Here is a 13,705-nt window from a genome sequence, read left to right on the forward strand (position 1 = left end):
GCTCCAAACTCAATGAAAAGGCAAGGGGACGCAGAACCCAAAGATTCATCTGTTTTCTCATTGTGGGGCAGTGCACCCTGCACTCCTGCTGTTTCCTCAGTGTGAGGCAGTGCGTCCTGCGCTCCCGTGGCTTCACCCACCTTGCCTGTCATGATGAAATGTTCAGCAAATTAAAGGGAGACATTAATATTTTTGAGCACATGAAAGTAAAGGGAAAGATCAGCTTTACTTACTTGGTGGCTTAAATTAAATATATATATATTGCCTGCAATTTAATCTGTGTAAATTTCCAGATTGAGTTCAACCCCTGCACAGGAACAACGGTGTGCTGGCCTCCACAGGAAATCCCCTCCACACGGATGTCAAGCCTTTCCTTTACTTGGAAAAGCAGTTGTCAGACTGTGGAGTGTAAGCTTCCTACCTAAGGCAATCTCTAGACTGTACCAGGCAGCAGGCAGGAGCCTGAAGAGATGCCCTTATCATGGCTGGTCCTTAGCAACCAAGTGAGCGAATCGTGTCATTGCTGCTTCCTCTCCTGTGTCAGAAGGAAGAAGAAACCACAACCGAAGGAGCCCTCCAGTCAGGAAGCCTCACCAACACAAGGGACAGCAGGGCTTGCCTGCTGGGGATCGGTATCCTTTGAACAAGTAGCTGGTAGCCATGGGCACCACCTATGCTAAGGGGAAGGGAGGCTCTTGGCCTCAAAACTACTGTAGCCAAAGCATGTGACCCTCAGTGGTGAATGGAGTGTATCTCATTTTTGTATATTCCTTAAAAAATATTTTTTTTTAAAAAAGGGAAATTAACTTATACATCCTTTTTAAATTTTAAGTTTGTTTTACTACAGTTATGATTTGCTATGGATCCAGGCTAACCTCAAACACAAATTCCTCTTACAGCCCCATTAGAGTTGGGATCATGAGCTTGCACCGCCATACTGGGTGACATATGGTTTAAAAATTATAGACAATGATTTTTTAAAAAAATTTAAGACATAAAACAAGCTCATTTGATTTGCTTCCTCATCCAAGGGTCAGCCCAAATAAAAAAGCATTATTATGTTTTTCTTTTATAGTACCTTTGGCATGGGGGAGTACTTAATAAGTGTGAAAATGAGCAGACAAAAGGAAATGAGGGAGGCAGAAAGGTAGTGATGCAGGCAGATGGACCAGAATTGGGAGAGCAAAGTGGAAGAACAGCGGTACTTGCACTAATAAGATATTCTAATGAGGACTTCTAGGTAGAAATTCTGTCCTAATAGTCTGTTAAAATTTATGCCGTGTAGGTGCAACTTACTCTACACCTGTCATATCAATTTGTAAAATAAATGTTATACTGTGACTTGTTATTTATAAAAAGCAATCACTATTGGAATGTAGTCCGACATGGGGTTGTGTGAGGAGATGGTGACTGTGAGAAAAAACTTCAAGGAAACAAGACATGATTCTTGTGACCTCAGTGTCTTCTGAACACAGAACTGTTTTTTGGAATGTGTTTACTGTGCTCCTCCCAAGGGTAGTGGATAGGAGTGGGCTTTCTTCAGCTGTTGTTATTCATAGGCCTGTGCTATATAGTTTTATGTTAGCTTGACACAAGTTAAAGTCATTTGAGAGGAAAGATATTCAATTAAGAAAATGCCTTCATAAAATCAAGGCTGTAGACAAGCCTGTAGGGCATTGTCTTAAATACTGATCAATGGGGAAGGGCCCATCCCATTGTGGGTGGTGCCATCCCCTAGGCAGTTGGTACTTGCTTCTATAAGAAAGCAGGCTGAACAAGCCATGGGGAGCAAGCCAGTAAGCAGCACCTCTCCATGGGCTCTATGCCAGTTCTTGCCTTCAGGTTCCTGCCCTGTTTGAGTTCCTATCCTGACCTCCTGCAATGATGAACAGTGCTGCGATAGTGTAAGCCAAATTAACCCTTCCCTCCCCAACTTGCATTTTGGTTATGGTGTTTCGTCACAGCACTAAAACCCCTAAGACAGTTTCTATGGAAAAAAAAAAAACATGTTTTCACCACATGTGGCTTGTCCTTGTGACAGAACACCTTACTCATATGATTCTTCTTAAGGCTCAGAGTGTCCAATGCCTGGTGGTCTAAATAAAATTGGCTATTGCATGAGACTTTAGTCCACCACATGTTTGGGTTCTGTTTTCCCAGGTTCATGCTACCAGCCACAGGGGTAACCATTACTGCACACTTCCAAGTTTGGTCACTTAATCCCAAGCTGGAAATTGTCAAGTGGCCCTGCAGCCTGTCATCACTAGATTCACAGTCCCATGGTCTAAACTACCTCTGGCTCTTTTGTCATTTCTTTCATTAAAAAAAGAAAAAAAAAAGGTATTTTGCCTTAAGACAATCTAGCAATCGTGAGTAAAAACTCTTCTGTCCTTCAGAGTTTGTCCTGCTTCTGGGCTTTATTTCTTAGGTGCTGAGAAGCAGAGAGGGCCTCGAGGGGAAGCCCTGAGGAGCCAGAGCCATGGATAGTAAAAGCAGAAGAGAAACACTATTCACTGTGAGAGAATACTCAGTTTATCAATGTAAGGAACACAGTAGTTCAGTTGCCCTGGCGATAGAAGGATGGAAGACCATTTATCCCACTGCCCCATACCTTTTATCCCTGACTAGTATGCTCCTTAAAGTCACCTAGAAATGCCAAGCCTGTCTCACCTGGACTGCTAAATTACATCCTGTATTGAATATGTATGACTCAATTTATTAGCCTGAAGGGAAGAGCTTTCTGTCTCTTCCCATTTAATTTTATCTTATTGGCTTTCCTTGTTTTCATCCTATCCTCCAGAGATGTCTTTGGACCTTCTAATGTGCAAATGTCTTCCCAGCTTTCTATCTGAAGTTAGACAACTAATATCTTTATCCACGTGATGCATTTTTAAAGAAAGAAATAAGAGAAACAGACGCTGAAGGAAGATGTGTGGTGTTTCCCTGGAGCACACAAGCTGAATTGCCACCCAGGTCATATTGTTCTTCTTGGGTGTGGTCAATTCATTGATTACAGGCACAGTCTAGCATTCTGTCTCATGGGCTTGTGTGGTTTTTGGCTTTGTTTGTTTTGTTTTTAACTGGTTGCCACAGAGAGTTCCATAGACTGGACAAGGCTAGAAGAGTCAGGCAGGGGTCAAGTCTCTATATGTATATGAGCCCATCCTGAAAGGCCTCTGAAATTCAGACCCATTGCAGGGCTCATCCTCTCACTAATGCTACAGTTGTTCATTTCATTGTCAACTTGATTAGGCTAAAAGAAACAAATACATAGGGCATCAATGAGGGACACTTTACAGCATGCTGGTGAGGGTGTTTCCCTAGAACAGTGGTTCTCCATCTTCCTAATGCTCTGACCTTTTAATACCAATCCCTTGTTGTGGTGATCCCCAGTCATAAAATTATTTTATTGATACTTCATAATTCTAAACTTGCTACTGTTATGAATATTAGTGTAAACAGCATATCTGATAGCCCTCCCCAAAGCAACTTGACGGGGGGTTAGAACTGCTGTCTGACAGGCTTAACAAGGCAAGGAATGTGAGCAGGACCATCCTGTGTGCCAGGGTCCCAGACTGAATTGATGTCCTCTTTAACCTGTACCCTGGTTAGTGCCACACTCTAAGCTCTAACCATTGTCATGCCTCTGATTATGATAGACTCTATTGTATTGAACGATCACCCCCAGTAGTTCTTTCATGCCTCAAATTGCTTCTTATCATCAACAAAAATAGTAACCAGTATACAGCATTCCAACAAAAAGAAAATCTTAGCAAATCCCCAGAACCTCATAATATCTCTTCATTTTATTCCAGTTCTCAAAATACCCTTCATATTCTCCATTCTGTTAGTCTAGAATGGAAGTCAAATTTTCGCTATTTTAGATTTACTTTTATCTATCTTTTCAGATATGCATATAACTCTGTGCGGGTATGTGCACATGACTGCACATGATTGCAGAGGCCAGAAAAGGGCATCTCATACCCTGGGGCTTATAGTTACTGTACCTTGGAGTTATAGGCAGTTGTGAGCTGTCTATATTGTGAGGGAATTCAGCTTCATGAATTGAGTGCAGGGAACTGAATTCAGGTCCCTCAATGAGTGCTATATGCTCTTTGCCCCTACGTCATCTATCCAGCCCCAATTAATCATTTTTCAGACTTCATTTGCCAAACCTTGGAAACCATAGTTTCTTTTGAACCCACAAATATATCACAATGATCAATATAACCAAGGAAAACAACTTTCAAATTCGCTTCATGATATTAGATGACAATTCATTTTTATTAAGTTGTTGAGTCAGATGGTATTGTAATCCCTTTCCTCTACCTGAAGTCCATGGACAGATTTAAGAAACTTCATTAGCTTTAGAGAAAACATGGCACAACAGGCAACAAGCAAGCCTGCCAGCAGTGGCTGAGGTCCCCAACTCATGTTTTTATCCATGAGAAGCCATGCCTTTACTGTAGACCAACAGTATTTACTAGACCTTGCATTCGGTATTTGGTAGCTCTGTGGAGCAACTCCCGGGCACTGAGATACAATGGGCAGCATTATCAATCCTTTTGCTCACAGAGATATAAACCAATAAGCTGCAGCAACAGTGAACATCTATAACACGGAATAAAATATCAGCAGACTGTGAAGAGTATTTTTAAAACTGATAAAATTTCATTTTTTTTTCTGCCAGTAGCCTATGTTCACTTTGAGACAAATTTCACCCAGGTTGAAGGCTGGCAATATTTTAGGCTGTCATACAAACACAAAGAGATTTTCCTGCAGATTTAGTAGAGAGCCCTGCAACTCTACACTGGGCATCATAAAGAACACAGGAGAAAACGGATAATTATGTAAAGCCAACATTTGAATGCATTGTGTGTGGCTGGCAGCCTTCCCCTGCCTTGCATTAATATTCACACCGGGCACTGTTTAATGACGCCATTCAGCGTGGGGATGTGGAGCAGGAAGAGGAATAGAGGCAATCAAAAAATAATTTATTGCAATAGAAATATTCCTCCTTTTGAGGCATCGTCTGAAAAAAAAATAAAAAGAGGCACTTTTTTTCCCCAGTTCCTAATTTCACTAAATAGATTCTCTTTCCTGTCAAATCCCTAAGGTTTTTTTATGAGAAATATGAAATTGGTGTGATAAAAACTCCTGCCTCACATGTACCTCACTCAGGTGCCTCCTGCACAAAAACTCTAAACCTACCACCTGCCTGGAACAAGCCTGCACCTTCCACACACTGCGTGCTACTTTCCTTGTTTGTGACTTTGCCAGGTGACTTGAAAGGCTGCAAGAAAGCACATCCTTTCCCTGCTGGCTTTGTATGGCACGCCACCCTTTATCCATTTTCAGTTGGCTCACACTGAGAAGTGAAGAGTCTTTGGCTGTTTTTCCTCATGGAATCTGAGGTTAAGCTTCGATTTCTTAAGGACCGCACAGGTAGTTATGGTAGCCATGGGGAGGAGAGATATTCTCTTCGGTGGTGTGGCTACTGGTAAGTGGACTATGCTCCTGTCAGTAACTTACTGGTTCAGCAAGTTCACACACCAGGCACACCACACACACACACACACACACACACACACACAAACACAAGTAGAAAGAGGACTAGTTAAGAAAGAGAGAGTCAGAAGGAGTGGGGGGGGATGACAAGAAAGGAAAATATAAAATAAATATAATAAAAAATATCATTTATATGTATGAAATGAAACCTGTCACTATGTATAATTAATATATGCTGATAAACTTTTTAAAAAGCTTCTACATAAACATTTCCTAAGTCCCTCTAAGGCCATTGCCTTCCTTCCCATCATACTAAAGTGTATAAATAATCTCAGAAGTTTATTGCTTTATTAAACAGCCTAGGAAGGACTGGAGAGGGAGAAAGGGCAGAGCGGGGACTAGCAAACCTGGGACAGCTTCAAAAGCCAACAAAAACCTTACATGGTGTGCGCCATTATCACTCCAACTTTATAAACCTATGAACTGAAAGGTTACATAAACGCCAAAGCTTATCTAAAATACATAAGAGACCATTTAATAACAAAGCTAAGCCTATGTGCATATATGCAAGGAATAGAAGCAGTCACAAAGAAATAAATAGCTCAAGAAATGCCCAGTAAGTTCTGAGTGACCTGAAGATATTCCCTAGCAAAAAGAAGTTGGAAGGACCTTAGAGTTCATCGGTAAGAAGATAGCTGAGTACAAGTAACAGACAGAAGAGTTACAATGACTTAAGTAAAGCTGGATTTAATTTTCTTACACACAGACATCTTGAGGTTGCTGCTTAGTAGCATTGATTTGATGATGTCGAGAATGGATGAAAAGACAATCTGGCTGTTCACCTCATGCAATACTATAGCTGCAGTGACTCTAGCATTCATACCACAGCCATGTGAAACTACAGCTGCCAGACGAGTAACAGGAGTGCTAAAGCTTTCCATTCCCTTCTCCTCCTTAGACTTCTAGTTGGGTCAGAACTCAGTCACAGGCGAGCAGTACCAACAAAGCAAGCGAAAGAATAAGTAGCAGGATGGTCAGAATTTGATCTGACCCACAATCTGCATGGAACCGAGACCCTGATAGCTGGACCTGAGGCAGGATGCTGGGATCCAGTCAGCAACTGGATGTGGGGTTGCCATGGCTTCCATGGGGTCTTAGGTCAGCAAATTTTTGGAGGCAAGCAGGCAGGATAGATTTTAAGTTCTGAAGGCCATGTCGTCACTGCCACATATACATCTATTTGTGGTAGGGAAGGGGAAAGAGGGAGAGAGAGGCAGAGAGAGAGAGAGAGAGAGAGAGAGAGAGAGAGAGAGAGAGAGAGAGAGAGAGAGAGAGAGAGAAATTAGTCTCTAAAAATACTTGGTTTGTGAGTTATCTTTAAATAGGACATGAATGGGATTTCTTCTACAGTTTGTCAGCCTATAAGATACAGGATACAGCTATAGGCCCCTAACCCTATGCTGAAGGTATTTGTGAAACATATCATTTCTCTACAACTATACTTTTATTTTCTCAAAAGGAGACAAATTACAAACTAAGAGAATGAGGTTCTTCCCCCAGCTCCCCATCACTAAGATAATTAGTAACTATTGAAAGTAGCAACTGGGATGTCTCTAGTCCTCTCCTATGCCAATGCTCAGTGACTCAACCACTGTAAAAGGAAACAAATCATAGAGATGGATAGATGGAGTCACTGGCCATGCAAGCAGAAAGATCCAAGTTCGAATCCCAAGAAAGCATGTAGAATCCAGATACACAGCTCAAGCATCTGAAATCCCATTGTTCCTGTAGAGAGATTGGAGCTGAGACAGGGGAGTCTCCAGGAGTTCTGGTGGCCATAAACAACAAAGAGATCTGATCTCAGAATAGCATAGCATGAAAGAGCAAGATCAACCACTGAGGTGTTCACTCCCCACACTAGTGCACCATGGTAAGCATATATCCCCACACCCACTCCACATGCCCATGACCACTGTTACATAAGGATGTGCCATTTATAAATTCCATCTCTTCTTGCATTCTCTTCATAGCCTAGGCCTCTTTGCTTTGAAGTAAACGCAGCGGCTTCTATTACTACATGAGATGCAGAACTGATGCTTAAATTCTGGAGCCTCTGTGTGGGGTGAAGATGCTTCCACAGCTTGGGTGCAGGATCTGGTAAAGTGGGTGGGCCCACTGAACCAGGACCTTTACTAACACTTCTGGATGCCCTGTACTGCTGGATCTTGCTTCTAAGTTAGTTGTAGCCTAGATTGGAGGATTCAGATTTTCCAGAGTTGCAGAAATTTAAAATGCAAAACAAATTTGGCTAAGGAGTAAATAAGAACAACAACAATAATAAGCCAAGCGAGTAAGCAAGGCTTTTGTTAAAATTCAGCCTAGTTAAAAACACCCTGCCGGGCGTGGTGGCGCACACCTTTAATTCCAGCACTTGGGAGGCAGAGGCAGGTGGATTTCTGAGTTCGAGGCCAGCCTGGTCTACAAAGTGAGTTCCAGGACAGCCAGAGCTATACAGAGAAACCCTGTCTTGAAAAATCAAAAAAAAAAACAAAAAAACAAAAAAAACAAACAAACAAACAAAAAAAACACCCTAATGAGCAGCTTCCAGGTCCCAATCCTTCACTTTCCTAATGCATTCCATTTTGGTTGAATTTACTCTCTCTGAGACCTGCAGCTTCCAGATCCTCCAGGCACATTGTCATCAAAGTGGCAAAGCTCAGACCTTATTTCCCACTTCATACTTTGTTTTCCTCAGAAGACTTGTTGCAAGCAAGAACAGAGTTCCATGATTTCCTCCAGTGAGAGTGGCCTAACAGGAAGATCAGTCATGGAAATAACAAAGATGGTATCAGGTCTCTCAATCTCTACCGCCTGGAGCAGGCTCTGCAGGGGAGGGGCAGGACCCCGTAATATTTACTACAGTTCAAAGCACGCCATATGTCCCCAAATCTGGAAATGCATTGTTTATATTAAAGTCCTTTGACATTTGAATAATGAGTTTAGCACTGAAAGTGTTTGTCATATGTGGCTAGTTATTCAGCAAGACCCTGCTACGTCCAAAGGAAAAAGCTGCCACAGTTATCAAGGTAAGCGATGTGTTCTAGCGTGACTGTGGAACACATCGGGACTCCTCCTGCTTGTTGTCCTCCCCTTTCCCAGATCTACGTTTATAAATTATCACCTCATAGACTAGGCTGCTCATTAAGCTGGTCAGGATGTCTATTTAAGAATGCGGGCTCTGATCTAAGTAGCCTCAGGTGAGGGTGGTCTTTCCTGAACCAGAGGTGTGGTCGGACAGTGGTTCTGAGTCCTGAGCAGTAGAGAAGGAGCTGCCTCCTGGCAGTGTAGCATCCTCTGACCCAGTGCAGCCCTTCCTGAGACTCACTGCCTTTCTACCCTTGTCCCGGGGCTTGCATTGAGCTCTCTGTGAATCTGAAGTTAACTCAAATTGTTCTCTGTGGCATGCATAGCATAGTGAGGGAGTGAGAGTCTTGCACATCCTGGGAGATGTTAACTACCAGGAGAGCAAGAAGGAAAAGATAAAAGAGTGTGTTGCAAGTATTCCCATCAGAAAGGAGGTTACATTAGTGTCAAGAGATAGATGCACTAAGCAGCTTTAACTAATAATTCTATGTGGTCTTTCTAAGTGATAACAAGAGCACCTCATTGCCTTGTATGTGTGTAGTGGGTTCAGAGTTTAGCATGCATGTAGAGGCCAGAAGACTTTCAGGTGTTACTCTAGGAGTCACCCACCTTGTTTTTTGAGGCAGAGTCTCTCACTGGTCTGGGACTCACCAAGCAGACTAGGCTAGCTGACCAGCAAGCTGACAAGATCTATTTGTCTCTGCCTTCTAAGCACTGGGGTTTCAAGAGTGCACTATTCCATCTGGCTTTTACAAAACATGGCTTCTAGGAATCAAACTCAGGCCCTTGTATATCTCATGTAGTCTATTGTACTTGTCGAAAGGACTAGTTCTTTCCCGTTCTCAGACTATTACTGATGGGCTCAAGCCAATCCTAAGTCATTCAATGGAGCCAGAAAATAGCTTTGATTTGGCCAGACAGAATGATGTCACTTGACCCTTATAACATTCTCTCACCCTCCAGGATCAAACTCCAGTGCCACTGTCCCCAACTTCACTCCTTCTATTTCCAGCCTCCATTCTGATTGGCACATTGCTTCCTTCCTCTTAAATCAAGTCCCTCCTGCATCCTCCCAACCTTGGGCTCCCATTGTTGTCATCTTACAGAATGTCTGTTTCTTGTGAAACTTTTAAACCATTGCCTCAGATCTTCTCATTGCCACCCCCTCTTTCCTTGTAGCCTGAGAAGTATGTGGGCATGTCTATAAAGCTCTACTGAGGTGACATCATTCTGTTTTGCTTCTGGCACTTGCACTAACTCACTCATTTAGCCTGACATCAGAGACCCTGTGTGATGACAAACCAACACACATTTCCCAGTGCCTACTGGCAAGTAGGCTCATTTGCTACTGTTCTGCATGTATGTGGGGGAGGGAGGAGAAGAGTTGAGGAGGAGGGAGGGAGAGGTATGAAGCTTTATTCTATCTTGTTCTTTCTTCTTTTAATCTTCTACTTCTTTTGGGTTTTGTTGTTTTGTTTTGTTCTGGGGTTTGTTGTTGTTTTGTTTTGTTTTGTTTTGAAGACAGAATCTTACTCTGCAACCAAGGCTGATCTTGAACTGGTAGCAATTCTCCTGCCTCTGACTCCTAAATGCTGGGACTACAATCATAAAACTGCCACACCTCACTTCTTGTGTGTCCCCTCTACCTTCACACATACACAATCACAATGGCCACATCTCTTCTACTTAGAAGAAAGTTTTCTTGCTGTCTTTACAGCAGGCCTACCCAGAGTTCCCTCTGATGTCATATTCTTAGTACAACCACCCTGTTAAAGTCCAAGGCCAGCCAAGTCCCTCAACAAGCTGCTTGCCAAAGGCATAGCCATGAAGTTCTCCAAGATCCAACACACTGGTGAGAAATCTGTGCTCAGAAGTCTGCTTCATGCCGTCTCCCAACGGTCAGGTGTATGGCCCTCCCTCAATAGTTTATCTCATGTATTTACTAATGTGGCCTCGAAGCATAACTAGCTATATCTAGCGCTTATCCCTCCCTCTATATAATCTTGGAAGGCAACCCTGTCCAGGCATTGTACACGAAGTAAATAGGACTTATAGAAACCAGAATGCAAACCGTCTGTGGAGAAGCAGTTCTGACAACAGAGTTCAGGAGAGAGGTCATGGCCAGTGCCCTGAGGGGTTCTTCAGGCATAAGATGGACACTAGACTGAGCAGATGAGACATGGTCCGTGGACAGGGGGGTGAGGTGGAAGTGAAGGAGAACAGGGTTTGCAAGGTATTGCTCCATCAGCACAGGCTGAGGAAAAGTGACGGTGATATAGGCAGTTAGGTCACGGAAAGGAAGGGATCTGCAGGGCTTCCCTAAGCAGAGGCTGAGCACCGTGGTACTGAGAAAGAACAATGCGGCTGCTCTTTCTAGCAAGAGCTCTCCATGGGTCCCAAGGCCAAACACCAATGTTCAATATATTTTTGACTCAATACATTAAACTTCCTGTAGAAAATGTAACAATTCAAACGGTAATAACGTGTCTCCTGACCATAAAATTAGAAAATTACGCCAGTGAACTGGAAACCCAGAACCTTATTGTTTACCAGGATTCCACGGAGGATGTATAAGACCCAGCCTTAGGGAGAGGGGACTATAGAACAGAGAGGACTTGAAATGAGGCCACCGGGGTAATCACCACTAGGTGGCGCACTCCATTGTTTGCTAAGCCTCTGACTCACTGTGCCAACCACTCCAGACACCAGGAAAGGAAGATGCTGCCAATAAATAGGTCCCTGGAAGCTGAGTGGGGCAAAGAGAGTACCCCAATCTCTCTGCTGCAGGCTCCCAGAATGCTCTGCTTTGCAAACCACTCTGAAGACAACTGCTCTTAGAAACTACTGAGGGCAGAAAGTGGATCTTTTCACCACTGGTAACACTAAAGACAGAAAGGGAGACTTTTTTGTAAGCAGTGCCTGGAAGTGTCTTACAGATGGCCTATTCACCCAGGATCTGAACACAGAACTCAGAACTCATCGTTACTCCGGGTCAATGAGTGTTTCATTTCCGTCAGGGTATGAAACCAAACGACTCCACTTTTTCCTTTTTACCTTGCCTACTAGGAAATTAGATCTACTTGTGCAATGTTCTTTAAGTACTTAATTCATTCTACCTACATAGTATCTTTCTAATTGTCACATTATAGAGTTCGTCTTTTATGTTTTTAAAAAAGATAAAATGAGGAAGGCCTCATCTTTGAATCATTTGAAACTAAAAACCTTAATTTTAAGCTTTTTATTTTTAACAGTGTCATACATGTATGTAATGAATTTTAATCATTTTTTTGCTCCCTAACACCCTCTCTAACCCCACCTCATTCTCCTTCAGAAACCCTTCTTGCAGATACATCTCGCCACACTAACCCTTCTTCCAGATACATCTCGCCACCCGTCACCTTCGCAGAGATACTTTCTCCTTGAAAGATAAGAAGCGATGTTAAAACATGAATAATCCAATCAACTGTACCAAAGACCCACGTTTCTTTGAAGAGATAACGAATGGCACAGGTGCAAGCATGTTGCTCAAATGGTTGAGCAGCAAGTGGGATGCCCATGAGAACCAGCGTGGACAGTTTCTTTGACTATCTTTATTTACTGTGCTCCTGGGTGACACTGGCCCTGAGGGGGTGACGTCAGTCACACACGATAGATCAGAAATGGGTTCCCAGCCTCAGCAGCTGCTCAGGCTGATAAGATAGGCATCAGAGCCGGGTGTTGATGGTCCTGTCCACTTTAGCTCCCTTCCATCATGGCAGGGAAGACATGGATGGTGGCTGCTTGCCATCTACAGACAGGAAGCATGGAGATGATGATGGTCTCAGTTCACTTTCCCCTTCGTTCCATCTTACTCCATCACAGCCTAACGTGAGAGATGGTGCCATTTCCAGGTGAGCCTCTTATTAGAGCTCTCTTTGAACATCCTCATGGACACTCCAGGAGGTTGATGTAGGTGATTCTAAATCCCTTCATGTCAACAATCTCAATCAACCACCATACAACTCTTCACAACATGGCTACCCAGAGGGCACCGTCTCCATCTCCGAGCCTCTGCACTCCCCCAACTCTGGCAGTCCTGCTCTTCATGACTGGTTCTCTTTTAACGTCCTATACCTGCAGCACAGCTCCAACCAGCAACCTGGGAAAGCCCTGGGCCCCAAGAGTTCCACTTGCCTCCTGCTAGTCCCTGGGAATCTCACCTGGATACTACCACTCCTCCTTAAGGGTTACCCATGTCCCTTCATGGGACATCCCCAGCACTGAGCCAGGTCTTCATCTTTGGGTTTAAACAAAGGCCTGTTGACAAATCTGTTGGTTCCCTGTCTACCATCCTCGGATGTCTGAGCACCCGGCTGTGTCTGAGGGATCTGTGTGCCTAGAATATTCCCAGCACTCAACAAATATATAGGAAGTTGTTGTTGGCACTATTGTTTCACCTTCAGCCTTAGTTAGATCAGTAACTCGCCTATAAAATAGAGATCATGGGGCTACTGGGAGGATTCAGTGAATATAAACATAATGAACAGAATTTTCTCCCATATTCCAAGCACTTGATACAATTTTAGCTTTTTGATAGGCTAAATGAGTATTGGAGTAATGATAGAGTCAGCATTAAAATTTAAATTCTTCATTTACCTAGTGAGGTTTCTTTTTCTTTTAAATAATTTTGCATTCAATCCACATCAACAAGCCAGTGTGGTAAGTTATAGCCAATACAGATTGTTATTGCACAAGTCACAGACAGACCTATGACATCACAAGACATATGTCATGTATGGAGGGGTAAGACCCAAATTTCTTTCCCACTGGCCCTAGGCTCACTCCTAGAACTCAGGACAGCACAGGGAGTTTAGTATGTGATGTGGCAAAAGCAACCTCGTACCGGATGTAACCCGGGATCTGTTTCTGGCATCTGCTAGAGCAATTTTCATTAGCTTCCAGAACAGATGCCACCATGGGGCTGGTGCTGCACTTGCCATTTAAAGCATGGTGGGGTGAGTTTGTTTCATAAAGCCATGCTGGCCGCTTAGATTGGAGAGTGCACCACATTTGT

The sequence above is a fragment of the Mus caroli genome, unplaced genomic scaffold (assembly GCF_978045245.1).
Source record: "Mus caroli unplaced genomic scaffold, Mus_caroli_1 scaffold_9, whole genome shotgun sequence".
Taxonomy (NCBI): domain Eukaryota; kingdom Metazoa; phylum Chordata; class Mammalia; order Rodentia; family Muridae; genus Mus; species Mus caroli.